The 18,520-nt window shown below is 40.1% G+C and overlaps 1 protein-coding gene across 3 annotated transcripts in view; it reads left to right on the forward strand.

Moving 5' to 3' along the window:
• The first annotated feature begins 67 nt into the window (after positions 1–67).
• The window catches only part of LOC110522396 (furin), a 171,500-nt gene continuing 153,047 nt past the window's right edge, over positions 68–18,520 (forward strand). The window contains exon 1 of one of the 3 annotated variants that reach the window (XM_036977112.1): positions 68–1,069. The gene's annotated coding sequence lies outside the window, so the exon portion shown is untranslated. The remainder of the gene's footprint in view (positions 1,070–18,520) is intronic. The other 2 variants (XM_036977108.1, XM_036977103.1) reach the window with 2 other exon arrangements.

Genomic DNA, 18,520 nt, shown 5'->3' on the forward strand with positions numbered 1-18,520 from the left:
ACTAAGGAAGAATTGTTCACTTCTCTCATTGACTTCTCAAACCCCGGACTGGTCTATTTCGCAAGCTTTCCCGGAAGTCTCGCGATGTTGCGCCTCTGGGTTTAGAAACTCTGTGCTCTAACGATGACGTAGGGCTGGGGCGTGTGGATTTACTTCCTGGGATTTGTAGCTTGTAAATGCAGTGTTCAAATATCCAATGTACTAATTCGTTGAACGTGGCACGTGATTAACTACAACCAGTTAGCGAGTCGGGAATATCAGAGTTTCTTAGTTCCAACTAGCACTTGAACGCGGCACGATTCCTAGCCAAGTGGACGATGTCAGTTTCTCGTATAAAGGAATTTATGACATTTTTAGAATTTTACAATGTGCTTTAAATATAATAGTTTGTTCGAATAGAGCAGTATGCATGTCACGGAATTGTGTTGAATGCCCTAACGTTACATAGGGGGGGAAAAACGTGTTGGAAGTCCTAGCTAGCTTGTTAACGTTATTTGCACGGAGGCTAGCTGAAACGAACACCATGAGAGGCAACGAGAAGACGTGGAAAGTTTACTCCGAACCAAAGATAACAGAGGGGTGACAATATTGCAGTACCACGATACACCAGGGGACTTGGTGTCTGGGTATGTCACACGAGTAACTCCACAGAGTTCCGAGCCACGCCTCGAGAGGAGAGAGAGCTGTCAACCAGGCAGTTGAGACATGATTTGGTTCTTTCATCCGACAGAATGGTGCAAGTCATAGCCAACGTGTGTTGTTTTGCTCTTTGAGCAAAGAGGTTGGAGTTGGAGGTATCCCGATGTGGGTAGTGCCTTGGCGGGCTGGGAGGGAACGAATTAATGAGAGGCATAGGGTAGCATAAGAGCGCATTCTCTTCCAGTGTCTGACAGCGCTGTCGATACTTCACTTCACAATTTGGAGCTAGGACTCGGGAGTTCGGCGAACATTGGTGCTCTAGCTACACAGGACCAGCCAGCTGTCTGATGTTATGTTTTATTTGATGAAATTAAACCAGCTCTACGAAGCTTGCTTATTGAAGTGCAGGTCCTCAAAGAGATAACTCGTGGTAAGATCTTGGCATAATATTTTTTTTTTTTTTTCTAAAGTAAGACATTTACTTGCCTTCAACATAGTCGATTGTGTGTTTTTATTTGTTCCTTCATTTAATTTTTTCCCCTATATAAATGCCTAAATCACTTTTGTATGATTTGTTTTGCATAAATATTGCTATTACTTATTACTATGTTATTGGCATTTTGAGTAGCATACGTCATTGATAATAAGATCATGAGTTACAGTGAGCCGACATAATATGACTGGTCTGAAGATAAGTATCAAAGAAACAAATGACAAGCTTATAGGAGAGTCAGTTTTTGTTCTAAAAATGAACTTTCTGTGACCCAGCTAATCCATCCTCGGGCTATGGTATATCTGATCATTCATGCCCATAGGAATCTCAGCAGGGTAAAACGAAGGTCTTACATTACTGTAGAATGCAAAACAACGTGAAGTGTGGCGGAGTTGTACTGTACATATGCAGAGTTTTCCAATAGGATTTACACTGCATGACACGATTTGCACTTTTTAAAGTAGATGTTTTGGTTACTTATCAGGTCCAATGTCTTAGCCTTTTAGTTCTACGTTCAGGAGCAGTTGTTTTGTTTACCTGTGAACTTCTCTGACTGGCTAACTCTGGCTGTAACTGTTGAACATATTGACCGGATGGTTTCTAGAGTGACCTGAATCCTATTGAAATGACACTCACTTGGGAATGGCCTTTATTTAGGTGACACAGATCTGCAGTGAGGGCCTTGATGTTTTGTTTGGTTCTAAGGAGGTATAGAGTCACTGTCAGGGTGATATAATGGTAATGCTGACATACAACCCTCCTGAGGAATCCATTGACTCAGGTTGTATCAGTGGATTAATGCACCATGCAGTACTATGGGCTGGTGCTTGTCAGTGGCTGGCAGCATTCACCCACTCTCTTTGTGTTTTCCTTAGTAGAGCCAGTCAGGAGCCGAGTCAGACTGAAAATGAAGGGGAAATTCAGCAACTCTTCAAGGACAAATAAAGTTCACTTCCAAAAATGTTATTTTGTGAGTTTAAAACAAAAAACTATAAGTGCACTTTCATTGTCCTCCAAGAGTTGCTGCATTCTTCCTTAAGTATGCTCCTCTGTACAAAGTCAACCGAGGTCACTGCCTGCCATGTGGAGGCCTCCAGGTGTGTGTGTGTGTGTGTGTGTGTGTGTGTGTGTGTGTGTGTGTGTGTGTATGTGTGTGTGTGTGTCTCCCACTGCTGTGATGATTATTGTTCCACTCCCTGAGCATTGTGTGTCTCTAGAGAGGATTTGTGGTGGTATGCTCTGTTTTCCTCCTCCGTGGGTCAGTAGAAACTGGAATATAAGCCTTTCTAAGAATGAGTCGACCAGAGCTAGGACACAGGGCTCAAAACTGCAACCAAAACACTAGTTTTTTTGTCACGCTAGTTTTTGGTTCACAATTAGCTTATTTTTTATTAAGATTTATTCAAACAGCAGTGGGTATGCAACAATGGGTATGTAGACCAGGTATTCAAAAAGTTTGGTGATGCGCAATTGACAGATGATAGGTCCTCTGAGTTATCTTTTCTATGGAAATATAAACAAAAACAACCCTGTTTATTATTCTTTCACAATTCTCTGTCAATTGTAATGCGCAATTCAGTCGTCATGCGCTGTTTGAGTTTCTAAAGGCTTTCCCCAAAAAACCTTCCTCATCAAATGTTGACTGCAAAGGAGGCCTACCTAGCCGAATGATATCATGATGATTAGTACCAATTGCAGGGGCATTTGTTTTGCAAACTATGTCTTAAAATTTAGCCTACACTTCACATTGTACAGTACAAAAACACTGCCAGCCAAAGGAAACACAATGATCTCTTGATAGGCGTGCAATTGAAGTAAAGGGCAAGTACACCCTCCATTTTTTTTGGGGGGGGGTTGTTCCCAGACCTCAAAAGTGGACTCCTGATGTGATTTAAGCATTGTTGTGCTCCCCCCTAAAAGTGTGATTTTGAGAGTGAAAACCTGGGGGGAAAAAGAACTCAGAAACCTGGAAAATAGAATTTACCAAAACACAACCTGATTTTATAGGGCCCTGGGTCAATGACGTGACGTGTCCATTTTGGTGTCCGAAGCATATTTACAGTATTATAAAAATACATTATAACATCTAACTTTCCCCTATTTATAGGCATAAGAGTATTCATTATGAATAATGGGAATTCAGGGAGCTATAGAGCTCAGAAGTAGCAAAATGCCATTAGGATTAACTGTCCACAACTAAAATCAATATGCATAGATTTTTTGTTATAAACAACCATAAAAATCCAATAAACTCCTCTGGCATAATTGTGAGGGTATCTGTATTGATAAATACAAAATAATGGTGAGGATCCTAAAATGTATTACATTTTTATGCTTTAAAATACTTTAGTCCATACATTGGGATTTCATGAAATGTCATTCAGTATAACAGACATTCAGGAGCCATTTCAGACAATGCTTTGCGATAGTCACATGACAGGATATTGCATCAGAAAGAAGATTCAGAAGATCTCCACACAGTGCAGAAAGGTCAGTAAGTCTCTCCTAAAATGTTGATTATTTCATCTTTTTGGTCACTGGTACACTATAATGTCCTGTCATACGATACAACTCTTTAAAAATATATTTATTTTAAAATGTCATATTTGATGTGAAATTACTTTTAAAAGCTGTAGATCAAGGTCATAGTTTTTTCATAGATGGATGGGCCTGTAGAATAAGTTCAATCAATCAATCAAATGTATTTATAAAGCCCTTTTTACATCAGCTTATGTCACCCAGCCTAAAACCCCAAACAGCAAGCATTGCAGGTGTAGAAGCACAGTGACTGGGAAAAACTCCCTAAAAAGGCCAAAACCTAGGAAGAAACCTAGAGAGGAACCAGGCAATGAGGGGTGGCCAGTCCTCTTCTGGCTGTGCCGGGTGGAGATTATAAAAGAACATGGCCAAGATGTTCAAATGTTCAGAGATGACCAGCAGGGTCAAATAATAGTGTCAATTATGTCATTCATTACTTCGCATGACACATGTATATAGTTTTTGTTTTTTAGGACTATTCTTAAGCTTTTAGGGAATGTAGTGTATGTTTTATTGATGACATTTACACCGTAGCCAAATACATTTAAACTCAGTTTTTCACAATTCCTGACATTTAATGCTAGTAAAAATCCCCTGTCTTAGGTCAGTTAGTGTCACCACTTTATTTTAAGAATGTGAAATGTCAGAAGAATAGTAGAGAGAATGATTTATTTCAGCTTTTATTTCTTCATCACATTCTCAGTGGGTCAGAAGTTTACATACACTCAATTAGTATTTGTTAGTATGGCCTTTAAATTGTTTAACTTGGGTCAAATGTTTCGGGTAGCCTTCCACAAGCTTCCCACAATAAGTTGGGTGAATTTTGGCCCATTCCCCCTGACAGAGCTGGTGTAACTGAGTCAGGTTTGTAGGCCTCCTTGCTCGCACACACTTTTTCATTTCTGCCCACAAATGTTCTATAGGATTGAGATCAGGGCTTTGTGTTGGCCACTCCAATACCTTGACTTTATTGTCCTTAACACACACGTTTGGTGTGTCTCCCACGTGGCTTGTGGCAAACTTTAAACAACACTTTTTATGGATATCTTTAAGAAATGGCTTTCTTCTTGCCACTCTTCCATAAAGGCCAGATTTGTGCAATATACAACTGATTGTTGTCCTATGGACAGAGTCTCCCACCTCAGCTGTAGATCTCTGCAGTTCCTCCAGAGTGATCATGGGCCTCTTGGCTGCATCTCTGATCAGTCTTCTCCTTGTATGAGCTGAAAGAGGGACGGCCAGGTCTTGGTAGATTTGCAGGGGTCTGAAACTCCTTCCATTTCAATATTATCGCTTGTACAGTGCTCCTTGGGATGTTTAAAGCTTGGGAAATCTTTTTGTATCCAAATCCGGCTTTAAACTTCTTCACAACAGTATCTCGGACCTGCCTGGTGTGTTCCTTGTTCTTCATGATGCTCTCTGCGCTTTTAACGGACCTCTGAGACTATCACAGTGCAGGTGTATTTATACGGAGACTTGATTACACACAGGTGGATTGTATTTATCATCATTAGTCATTTAGGTCAACATTGGATCATTCAGAGATCCTCACTGAACTTCTGGAGAGAGTTTGCTGCACTGAAAGTAAAGGGGCTGAATAATTTTGCACGCCCAATTTTTCAGTTTTTGATTTGTTAAAAAAGTTTGAAATATCCAATAAATGTCGTTCCACTTCATGATTGTGTCCCACTTGTTGTTGATTCTTCACAAAAAAATACAGTTTTATATCTTTATGTTTGAAGCCTGAAATGTGGCAAAAGGTCGCAAAGTTCAAGGGGGCCGAATACTTTCGCAAGGCACTGTAGGACTTGTTTTACTGTGGATATAGATACTTTTGTTCCGGTTTCCTCCAGCATCTTCACAAGGTCCTTTACTGTTGTTCTGGGATTGATTTGCACTTCTCAGAAGTATGTTCATCTCTTGGAGACAGAACGCGTCTCCTTCCTGAGCGGTATGACGGCTGCGTGGTCCCATGGTGTTTATACTTGGGGACCATTGTTTGTACAGATGAACGTGGTACCTTCAGGCGTTTGGAAATTGCTCCCAAGGATGAACCAGACTTGTGGAGGTCTTCAATTTTTTTTCTGAGGTTTTGGCTGATTTCTTTTTATTTTCCCATGATGTCATGCAAAGAGGCACTGAGTTTGAAGGTAGGCCTTGAAATACATCCACAGGTACACCTCCAATTGACTCATATTATGTCAATTAGCCTATCAGAATCTTCTAAAGCCATGATATTTTCTGGAATTTTCCAAGCTGTTTAAAGTTACAGTCAAATTAGTGTATGTTCTGTTCTACTAAGTGTATGTTCTGTAACTTCTGACCCACTGGAATTGTGATACAGTGAATAAGGGAAATAATATGTCTATAAACAATTGGAAAATATTACTTGTGTCATGCACAAAGTAGATGTCCTAACCGACTTGCCAAAACTATAGTTTGTTAACAAGAAATTTGTGGAGTGATTGAAAAACTAGTTTTAATGACTCCACCCTAAGTGTATGTAAACTTCCGACTTCAACTGTGTATGTATTTTTATGTGTTAAGGAATATTTTGTCTTATCTATTACATTGTGAAAAACAAACGTAATGACAACATTATCATAGTTATTTGTTTTTTGTGAAGTCACATATTCAAGTCATAAGAACTTAATATAAGGTTTTATTAGTGTTTTATCAGTACAGTTTTGATATTGAGGGAATATATGTACTTATAGATAGGTGCTTCTATCCAACAAAGAGAGAGTTGCACTGTTCAGGGCCCGGAAGAACTCAGATCCTCTTGTTAGGGAAGAGTGGCATCTGAGCAGGAAGCCTAGTTATTATAGTGGTGCAGTGACAAGTGCAGTTCAGTAACCAGCAAACCTGAATTAAGACTAAGTTCAATTAGGTTCACACTCATTTAAAGAAGGCTAGATCTTTTAGGTAATCAATACAATGTATGAGTGTCAGACTAAGCCGTGGGCTATTATGCAAAGGTTGTTTACAATAGCGTTTAGGAAATATTCATGTATTGTAAGTCATTTTGACTATAGCCTGCACTATATCTCTGTAATTATATTCATCTTGTGTTTAGCTACCGCAAATGTAAGGAGGATGGGCACATAGACCATCGCCCAGGTAGGGAGATGACGACCTCTGCAGCTGAGAAGAGAAGGGATAAACAGAGGAAAAACCAGAGGAGTCAGAGGCAAATGCATGCTGTGATAAACCTCACTCCAGTGTCCATGGATGGTGACCATCTTGAGGAGCACCCTGAGCAATCTACAAGCTCAACAGCAGCACCCACCTCAACCCTCAACTCCACAGCAAAGCCAACCACCTTAACATTACCCACCTGAGATGCCACCAACATAGCAGGGACAACCACTTGCTTCATCAACCCCAGAGAGAAGTGATGTAGAGAATATATCCAGTTAGGTAAAGAAAAAGCACAGTTGAAGCAACAAATGATCAGACTTGAAATACAACTTGCACTGTCAAAAAGAAAATGAGAAAGAAACAAGCAAAGAGGGAGAAAGAAACTGGTTGCAGAGAAGAAGGCAAAGGTCACTAAATTATTGTGTAGGGATGAAAATAGCAGACTTCTGCCTGGGAAGAAAGACACTGTAACGAAGCACAAAGAAAAAGTTCAGAGACTAGTCCTTCCCAAAGTTATTACAGTGAGGTAGAACTATCTCTGCCTGAAGTGAACATCACATGGCAGCAATGGGAAAGAGAGGAGACCAGCAATGAAGAAAAGATGTGAAAAAAATCAAGACAGGCGCATGGTAGGATCTGAACAGAATCCTGAATCCAAAACTCGACCTGCTCGCCAAGCACCATTTCATCAAGTTGAGAAGTGCCGAAATCTTTTTTTATTGAAACAAATTTTTTACCCCTTTTTTTCTCCCCAATTTCGTGGTATCCAATTGTATAGTTGCTACTATCTTGTCTCATCACTACAACTCCCGTACGGGCTCGGGAGAGACGAAGGTTGAAAGTCATGCGTCCTCCGATACACAACCCAACCAAGCCGCATTGCTTCTTAACACAGCGTGCATCCAACCCGGAAACCAGCCGCACCAATGTGTTGGAGGAAACACTGTGCACCTGGCAACCTTGGTTAGCTCGCACTGCGCCCGGCCCGCCACAGAAGTCGCTGGTGCACGATGAGACAAGGATATCCCTACCGGCCAAACCTTCCCTAACCCGGACGACGCTAGGCCAATTGTGAGTCGCCCCACAGACCTCCCGGTTGCGACAGAGCCCGGGCGCAAACCCAGAGTCTCTGGTGGCACAGCTAGCGCTGAGGTACAGCTCCCTTAACCACTGCACTAAGTGCCGAAATCTTAAAGAAAACATTGGTGACAATGAAGTAGTTGTTCACATGGACTTCTCAGAAAACTATGCATGTTAATTGCATACTAGTGTGTTGTACACGTTTCAGGGGTTCCAGTCATATGCTACATTATCAGATAGCGTCCGCCACGATGAAAGAGCCATGTGAGCACACCTTGAGCCTATTTTGAAGGCAGTGAAGGGGCAAAATCCCTCTATAACTATTCTTCACTTCATGAGTGGCTATCCTGTCACACAGTACAGGAGCAAAAATAATATTTGACCTATTCAGCACACTTCCATTTCTTTTGGGATTCAAAGAAGTAACATGGAACTTCTCAGAGAAGGGATACGGTAAAGGTGCTCCTGATGAAGTCGGTGGAGCAGGCAAACTTACGTAGTGCTGATGACATGGTGAAAATGGGAGCAGATATCCAGACCCCAAAAGATCTGTACAGCAAACTACAGTAAAACACAAGCTCAAGCATAAAGTACTTTTGGATATCTGAAGTTGACGTGTGTAGATATGACGATGCAGTGCAGAGTCAGTTGCAAGTGGTTAAAGACACCATGAAAATACATCAGATTGCCTCAGATTGCCTTTTCCAAGCTTGTAAGGGATGAGAGAGCAAAGCCTATGGGTTGAAACTACGAACCCATAGGCTTTGCTCTCTCATCCCTTCCAGGCTTGGAAAATGAGCCTGTCATGTCCCCACGAGCTCTGGCAGCTTTCATGGCTGGGATAATTTCTTTCCTTTTCTGACACACAGCTTCAGGATAGTTCTCATTGAGGAAGATATACGTTCTTCTCAAATTCGTGGCTCTTTCCAGAACAGCTACCATGTCCTTGAACCTCAGGAACTTTACCACTATCGGCCTGGGCCGGTGGTGGGTTTTCCAGTCTTACCTTCTTAATGCGTTTGAGCCAATCAGTTGTGATATGACATAGGGGTGGTATACAGAAGATAGGGGTATTTGGTGAAATACCAAGTCCATATTATGGCAAGAACAGCTCAAATAAGCAAAGAGAAACAACAGTCCATCATTACTTTAAACCTGTTTGGGATAGGAGGCAGCATTTTCACTTTTGGAAGAATAGCGTGCCTAGAGTGAACTGCCTCCTACTCAGTCCCAGATGCTAATATATGCATATTATTATTAGTATTGGATAGAAAACACTGAGGTTTCTAAAACTGTTTGAATGATGTCTGTAAGTATAACAGAACTCATATGGCAGGCGAAAACCTGAGGAAAATCCAACCAGGAAGTGGGAAATCTGAGGTTTGTAGTTTTTCAAAGCTTGGCCTACCAAATACACAGTGTCTATGGGGTCAAGTTGCACTTCCTAAGGCTTCCACTAGATGTCAACCGTCTTTAGAAACTTGTTTCAGGCTTCTCCTATAAAGGAGGGGGGAATGGGAGCTGAATTAGTCAGTGGTCTGGCAGAGTGTCTCAGACTCGTGACGGGCGTTCCCGACAGAGTTAGCTCTCGTTCCAGTGCTTTTCTACAGACAATGGAATTCTCCGGTTGGAACATTATTGAAGTTGTTTGTTAAAAACATCCTAAAGATTGATTCCATACATTGTTTGACATGTTTCTTCGACCTGTAACGGAACTTTGAGTTTTTGTCTGGACGTAGTACTCGCGCCTCATGAAGATGGATTACTGGGCTGAACACGCTAACAACAAGTGGATATTTGGACATAAATGGTGGACTTTATGGAACAAATCAGTCATTTATTGTCGATCTGGGATTCCTGGGAGTGCATGCTGATGAAGATCATCAAAGGTAAGTGAATATTTATAATATTCTGTTGACTCCAACATGGTGGATATTTCTTTGGCTGGAATGGGCTCTGAGTGCCGTACTCAGATTATGCTTTTTCCGTTAAAAAAATTGAAATCTGACACAGCGGTTGCATTAAGGAGAAGTCTATCTTTAAATCTGTGAAAAACACTTGTATCTTTTATCAATGTTTATTATGAGTGTTTCTGGGATTTGATGTGGCTATCTGCAAAATCACCGGATGTTTTGGAATCAAAACATTACTGCACGTAACGCGCCAATGTAAACTGAGATTTTTGGATATAAATATGCACATTATCGAACAAAACATACATATATTGTGTAACATGATGTCCTATGAGTGTCATCTGATGAAGATCATCAAAGGTTAGTGATTCATTTTATCTATATTTCTGCATTTTGTGACTCCTATCTTTGGCTGGGAATATGGCTGTGTTTTATTTTACTTGGCTCTGATCTAACATAATCATATGTTGTGCTTTCGCTATAAAGCCTTTTTGAAATCGGACACGATGGACAGATTAACAAGAAGTTTATCTTTCATTTGCTGTATGTGTGAAAGTTACATATTTCTAAAAAATATTTTTTGAATTTCGCACGCTGCCTTCTCAGAGGAATGTTGTCGAGGGGTTCCGCGAGCTAGAAAGGTTAATTAAGACACGAAAGTCAGTTAATCCATAAAATGTCAAGAACTTTGAAAGTTTCTTCAAGTGCAGTCGCAAAAACCATCAAGCACTATGATGAAACTGGCTCTCTTGAGGACTGCCACAGGAAAGGAAGACCCAGAGTTTCCTCTGCTGCAGAGGACAAGTTCATTAGAGTTAATCTTCACTTCAGATTGCAGCCCAAATAAATGCTTCACAGAGTTCATGTAACAGACACATCTCACCATCAACTGTTCAGAGGAGACTGTGTGAATCAGGCCTTCATGGTTGAATTACTGCAAAGAAACCACTACTAAAGGACACCAATAAGAAGAGACTTGCTTGGGTGAAGAAGCATGAGCAATGTACTTTAGACTGGTGGGAATCTGCCCTTTGGTCTGATGAGTCCAAATTTGAGAGTTTTGGTTCCAACCACCGGGTCTTTGTGAGATGCAGAGTAGGTGAACGGATTATCTCTGTATGTGTGAATTCCACCGTGAAGCATGGAGGTGGTGGTGTGGGGGTGCTTTACTGGTGACACTGTCAGTGATTTATTTAGAATTCAAGGCACACTTAACCAGCATGTCTACCACAGCATTCTGCAGCAATACACCATCCCATCTGGTTTGCGCTTTTTGTTTTTGTTTTTGTTTGTTTTTCAACAGGACAATTACTCAAAACACAGCTCCAGGCTGTGTAAGGGCTATTCGATCAAGAAGGAGAGTGATGGATTGCTGCATCAGATGACCTAGCCTCCAATCACCTGACGTTAACCCAATTGAGAAGTTTTAGGATGAGTTTGACCAAAGTGAAGAAAAAGCAGCCAAGACATGCTCAGCATATGTGGGAACTCCTTCCAGACTGTTGGATAAGTATTCCTCATGAAGCTGGTTGAGAGAATGCCAAGAGTGTTCAAAACTGTCATCAAGGCAAAGGGTGGCTACTTTGAAGAATCTCAAATATATTTTGATTTGGTTAACACGATTTTTAGTTACTACATGATTCCATGTGTATTATTCCATACTTTTGATGTCAGAACAATGTAGAAAATAGTCAAAATAAAGAAAAACCCTTGAAAGGATAGGTGTGTCCAAATCTTTGACTGGTACTGTGTGGAAGGCCAGCATCCGGGAGTCGCCTCTTCACTGTTGACATTGAGACTGGTGTTTCGTGGGTACTATTTAATGAAGCTGCCAGTTGAGGACTTGTGAGGCATCTGTTTCTCAAACTAGACACTCTAATGTACTTGTCCTCTTGCTCAGTTGTGCACCGGGGCCTCCCACTCCTCTTTATATTCTGGTTAAAGCCAGTTTGCGCTGTTCTGTGAAGGAAGTAGTACACAGGCAATTTCCCGCATGGAATAGAATCCATTTCTCAGAACAAGAATAGACTGACGAGTTTCAGCAGAAAGTTTTTTGTTTCTGGCCATTTTGAACCTGTAATAGAACCCACAAATTCTGATGCACCAGATACTCAACTAGTCTAAAGGCCAGTTTTATTGCTTATTTAATTTCTGCTGTGTTAACATAATTGCAAAAGGGTTTTCTAATGATCAATGAACCTTTTTAAAATTATAAACTTGAATTAGCTAACACAACGTGCCATTGGAACACAGGAGTAATGGTTACTGATAATGGGCCTCAACCCCTATGTAGCTATTCCATTAAAAATCAGCTGTTTCCAGCTACAATAGTCATTTACAACATTAACAATGTCTGCACTGTATTTCTGATCAATTTTATTTTAAATGAACAAAACAAATGTGTGTGTGTACATACAGTTGAAGTTTACATACATTTAAACTCATTTTTCACAATTCCTGACATTTAATCCTAGTAAAAATTCACAGTCTTAGATCAGTTAGGATCACCACTTTATTTTAAGAATGGGAAATGTCAGAATAATAGAGATTTATTTATTTAAGCTTTTATGTCTTTCATCACATTCCCAGTGGGTCAGTAGTTTACATATACTAATTGAGTGTTTGGTAGCATTGCCTTTCAATTGTTTTGGGTAGCCTTCCACAGGCTTCCCAAAATAAGCTTCTAAAGCCATGACATCATTTTCTGGAATTTTCCAAGCTGTTTAAAGGCACAGTCAACTTAGTGTATGTAAACATATGACCCACTGGAATTGTGATACAGTGAAATAATCTGTCGAATTCGCGTTTATCATCGAAGGACTGAGCGTTACTCCGAGGCCTGTACTCTGGAGCGGGATCGAGGTGGCAGGTCCGTCATGGTCTGGGGGCGGTGTGTCACAGCATCTTTGGACTGAGCTTGTTGTCATTGCAGGCAATCTCAACGCTGTGCTTTACAGGGAAGACATCCTCCTCCCTCATGTGGTACCCTTCCTGCAGGCTCATCCTGACATGACCCTCCAGCATGACAATGCCACCAAATCAAAGTTTGTCACATGTACAGTGAAATGCTTACTTACAGGCTCTAACCAATAGTGCAAAAAATGTATTAGGTGAACAATAGGCACAGTGGGGCAAAAACGTATTTAGTCAGCCACCAATTGTTCAAGTTCTCCCACTTAAAAAGATGAGAGAGGCCTGTAATTTTCATCATAGGTACACTTCAACTATGACAGACAAAATGAGGGGAAAAAATCCAGAAAATCACATCTGAGGAAAGGAAACTTAAGAAAAACCTAGAAAATCCTTTGGTTTACTTGTCCCAATGCAATACCATGGACATATAACCACATAGCCTGTGGCACATAGGCTATGTGAAACATGCTAAACAAAATGAGTGTGCCAGAAAACAATAATTAGGCTAAGTGGATTTCAACTCATCGTTACCACTTACATGACATGGGATGTGCAAATTAACAAGCATCATGTTTTCTCCTTCCTCCGTGTAAAGAAATTTGACGCAGACATACTGCGTTTACCTGTCATCACTCGCATTGTGAGTGACAGGCGCCTATCCTATCATTAGATTGCTAGAAGATGCGTATCGTTCATTCTAGAAGGAAAGGGCTCGTCGGGCTGGCGAACTTAAGCTTCTAAATTAAAAGTAGTCTAGTTACAGTGCCTTGCGAAAGTATTCGGCCCCCTTGAACTTTGCGACCTTTTGCCACATTTCAGGCTTCAAACATAAAGATATAAAACTGTATTTTTTTTGTGAAGAATCAACAACACGTGGGACACAATCATTAAGTGGAACGACATTTATTGGATATTTCAAACTTTTTTAACAAATCAAAAACTGAAAAATTGGGCGTGCAAAATTATTCAGCCCCCTTAAGTTAATACTTTGTAGCGCCACCTTTTGCTGTGATTACAGCTGTAAGTCGCTTGGGGTATGTCTCTATCAGTTTTGCACATCGAGAGACTGAAATTTTTTCCCATTCCTCCTTGCAAAACAGCTCGAGCTCAGTGAGGTTGGATGGAGAGCATTTGTGAACAGCAGTTTTCAGTTCCTTCCACAGATTCTCGATTGGATTCAGGTCTGGACTTTGACTTGGCCATTCTAACACCTGGATATGTTTATTTTTGAACCATTCCATTGTAGATTTTGCTTTATGTTTTGGATCATTGTCTTGTTGGAAGACAAATCTCCGTCCCAGTCTCAGGTCTTTTGCAGACTCCATCAGGTTTTCTTCCAGAATGGTCCTGTATTTGGCTCCATCCATCTTCCCATCAATTTTAACCATCTTCCCTGTCCCTAATGAAGAAAAGCAGGCCCAAACCATGATGCTGCCACCACCATGTTTGACTGTGGAGATGGTGTGTTCAGGGTGATGAGCTGTGTTGCTTTTACGCCAAACATAACGTTTTGCATTGTTGCCAAAAAGTTCAATTTTGGTTTCATCTGACCAGAGCACCTTCTTCCACATGTTTGGTGTGTCTCCCAGGTGGCTTGTGGCAAACTTTAAACAACACTTTTTATGGATATCTTTAAGAAATGGCTTTCTTCTTGCCACTCTTCCATAAAGGCCAGATTTGTGCAATATACGACTGATTGTTGTCCTATGGACAGAGTCTCCCACCTCAGCTGGAAATCTCTGCAGTTCATCCAGAGTGATCATGGGCCTCTTGGCTGCATCTCTGATAAGTCTTCTCCTTGTATGAGCTGAAAGTTTAGAGGGACGGCCAGGTCTTGGTAGATTTGCAGTGGTCTGATACTCCTTCCATTTCAATATTATCGCTTGCACAGTGCTCCTTGGGATGTTTAAAGCTTGGGAAATCTTTTTGTATCCAAATCCGGCTTTAAACTTCTTCACAACAGTATCTCGGACCTGCCTGGTGTGTTCCCTGTTCTTCATGATGCTCTTTGTGCTTTTAACGGACCTCTGAGACTATCACAGTACAGGTGCATTTATACGGAGACTTGATTACACACAGGTGGATTGTATTTATCATCATTAGTCATTTAGGTCAACATTGGATCATTCAGAGATCCTCACTGAACTTCTGGAGAGAGTTTGCTGCACTGAAAGTAAAGGGGCTGAATAATTTTGCACGCCCAATTTTTCAGTTTATGATTTGTTAAAAAAGTTTGAAATATCCAATAAATGTCGTTCCACTTCATGATTGTGTCCCACTTGTTGATTCTTTACAAAAAAATACAATTTTATATCTTTATGTTTGAAGCCTGAAATGTGGCAAAAGGTCGCAAAGTTCAAGGGGGCCGAATACTTTCGCAAGGCACTGTAAATCAATGACATTTTATTACAGAAGTTTCAGCAAACACTGATGGTGATAATGATCAGCAATGACATTTCATTGGCCTGCTTGCCTCTTCTCAGTCCAGTGATGAGCACTAAGATGGTCCTCTATCTCATTTGGACAGTTTGAGGTTCAGTCTAGAGTTAGGATATCTTATGGTAAACAGATCTAAGGCTTTTGTTCATTTTTTATTTAACTAGGCAAGTCAGTTAAGAACAAATTCTTATTTACAATGACGGCCTAGGAACACTGGGTTAATTGCCTTGTTCAGGGGCAGAATGACAGATTTTTACCTTGTCAGCTCAGGGATTCAATCGAGCAACCTTTCGGTTACTGGCCCAACACTCTACCTGGCTACAATACCCACTGTAGTGTGTGTAGATCGCAAGCCGATAGTAAATCAATAGGGCTAAATTACTAGCTACTACTGTTATCTAGCCAGATAAGAATTGTTAGCTTGCTAGCTACCCACGAAGAAATTGCATCTACCTTGCATAACATTCGTTTTAAGTCCTTTTTGCCTGTTAAACTATCTGGTTAGCTAGATTACTACGATAGCTAGATGATAGTTATGAAGAAAAATGTTTACTTTGTGTATATCTTGTTTTGTCTCCGTTGCCAGTGTCCTAGTTGGAAGAAGGTTCACTGAAGGAAAGGTGCAGCGTGAAGTAATACAGTAGGGGAAGTGCGAGTGCTTCTCAAATGTCATGTTTTATGTGTTCTCCACACTCATCTTCACACGAACCTTCTTAAGGGAACTTCCTCGGAGAATGCACTCGAAGCATGAGAGTGTGGAGCATGGTAGTATGCATATTGAGAAATGCAGATTGTCTCAAATTCCCAGTGTCGTTGGGACCAACCACTCAGACAACCAGTAGAGTAAGTTCAAATGTAATTTTATTCAACATTCCTGCTTGTAAAGATTGTTTCTAAATTTCCAAATAGGATCATGTCAGACGCTACCTAGCTAGCGTTCACATGAGCTATTACCGGCTGATCTAATAGGCTAAACCACAGTAGGGCTGGGCGACATATCGCCAATACCGGTATGGGTCTATTTTGGTGGCCTCCAGTATATTCTAATGCCTTGATTCCATCTGAAATACACAGTGAAATGATTGAATACTTTATCGATTTTCTAACATTTGTTGTGGTATTGTGTAGAAAGACAATTTAAATGACAAACTGTAAAATGAATGTATTGTTAGTTGTTTTAGATATCATCTAAGTCTATATGATCAGGACTATTTTGAAAGTAAGAGAACATTAAAACTTTAACATTTAACCTGTCCTCTCTTGAGATTAAAATCTTATTTACAGTTTTAGTGCACGATATGCATTGCCACTAATGTTTGTTCTTCAAATTATGTATTTTATTAAACAGAAAAATGAAGTATATAAATAGCCCACATGTAATGGTTTTCTTCCTGGGAAGGAGAGGAGGACCAAAATGCTGCGTGGTTATTTATAAACATCTTTAATGAAAGATGAAAACGTGAACACTATACAAAATAAGAAACCGTGGAAAAACCGAAACAGTCCTAACTGGTGCAAGAGACAGGAACAATCACCCACAAAATACCTAAAGAATATGGCTGCCTAAATATGGTTCCCAATCAGAGACAACGATAAACACCTGACTACAAAACCCCTAGACAAAACAAGACACATAAATCACCCATGTCACACACTGGCCTAACCAACATAATAAAGAAAACACAGAATACTAAGGCCAGGGCGTGACACCACATTTAAAAAAATATTTAAAAAATACATGAAATTGAATTAATAAAAGGGTTATATCAGTTTTAAGTATTATATCGTTCAGATTTTACATAGCCTACATTAATTTAAAATGAGGAAGGGCCCTATAAAATCAGTTTTTCTCAGTTTTGTTTTTCCAGGTTTTAGTTCCCCCCATTTTTTTTCAGGATCTCGCCCTCAAAGTCACACTTTTTAAATAGAAAAACAACACAATTGGATGTTATAAGTCCATACCAATGCTTAAACCACATCAGGAGACCAGTTTTGAGGTCTGGGTTATTTTGATTTTTGGGTGTAGTTACCCTTTAATTCAAGTGTGCATCTAGCAATAGGCTGTTGTTTAGTGTTGTTTTTGTTGTGCACAAGTAATGTCGAATTTGTGAAAACAATAGGCCTATCCACTGGATTGATTAAAATAATAATGATATCATTGCATGATATTATTGGTAAGCATAGTGGCCAAGACAAACATATTTTCACGTATTCACTTATATCATTAAATCATAGTTTGTTTCTAGGTTCATTCAGTAGTTTTTACCAGCTATAGAATCCTGTTGAAAAATAATCTTAAAAGTACCATTTATATTTGTGATACTGTTGTTGCTTCCTGTTGTCATGGCTTTTTGATTTATCGGCGAGTGTCAAAACACTGGTTTTATATGTCTAAATTCATAATCATTATGCTGAAATAAGTCCTAATATTTTGAGGACCAATACATACAATTTGCTCCCTACACACAAGTGTCACACTTGTGTTCAGATTACTTGTATTTTGCTAAATTAGTACCTTAAACTGCACACGCACCAATATTTACCAAGCGGTCACTCAAGACTGGAATTGATTTGCTTGTTTTACTGTAATCAATAGTGTGCGCAAATTAATCACTCACATCAATATTGTATTGAAATCAATGGAACTGGGATAACAACTGCGGCGACATGTACTGTTTGCGCTCTTCTAACAGACAAACCTCAATAAACTTGGGTATGCTGCATATAGTCTGTTCAGACCCTTTTCCTTTTTCCACATTTTGTGACGTTACGGCCTTATTCTAAAATGTATGTATAAATACAAATCCTCATCAATCTTCACACAATAACCCATAATGACAAAGCGAAAAAACAAGTTTTTAGAAATTTTTGCAAATGTATTAAATTACAATATGTATTCAGACCCTTTGCTATGAGTCTCGAAATTGTGCTCAGTTGCATCTTGTTTCCATTGATCATCCTTGTAGTCCACATGTGGTAAATTCAATTGATTGGACATGATTTGGAAAGGCACACACCTGTCTATATAAGGTCCCACATTTGACAGTGCATGTCAGAGCAAAATCAAGCCATGAGGTCAAAGGAATTGTCTGTCCGGAGTGGCCAAAAGGCACCTAAAGGACTCTCAGACCATGAGAAACAAGATTCACTGGTCTGATGAAACCTAGATTGAACTCTTTGGCCTGAATGCCAAGCGTCACATCTGGAGGAAACCTGGCACTATCCCTACAGTGAAGCATGATGGTGGCGTTGTTCAACGACTGGGACAAGCAGACTAGTCAGGATCGAGGGAAAGATGAAGCAAAGCAAAGTATTGAGAGATCCTTGAGGAAAACCTGCTCCACTGTGCTCAGGACCTCATACT

This window comes from Oncorhynchus mykiss, chromosome 1, assembly GCF_013265735.2.
Source record: "Oncorhynchus mykiss isolate Arlee chromosome 1, USDA_OmykA_1.1, whole genome shotgun sequence".
Lineage (NCBI taxonomy): Eukaryota > Metazoa > Chordata > Actinopteri > Salmoniformes > Salmonidae > Oncorhynchus > Oncorhynchus mykiss.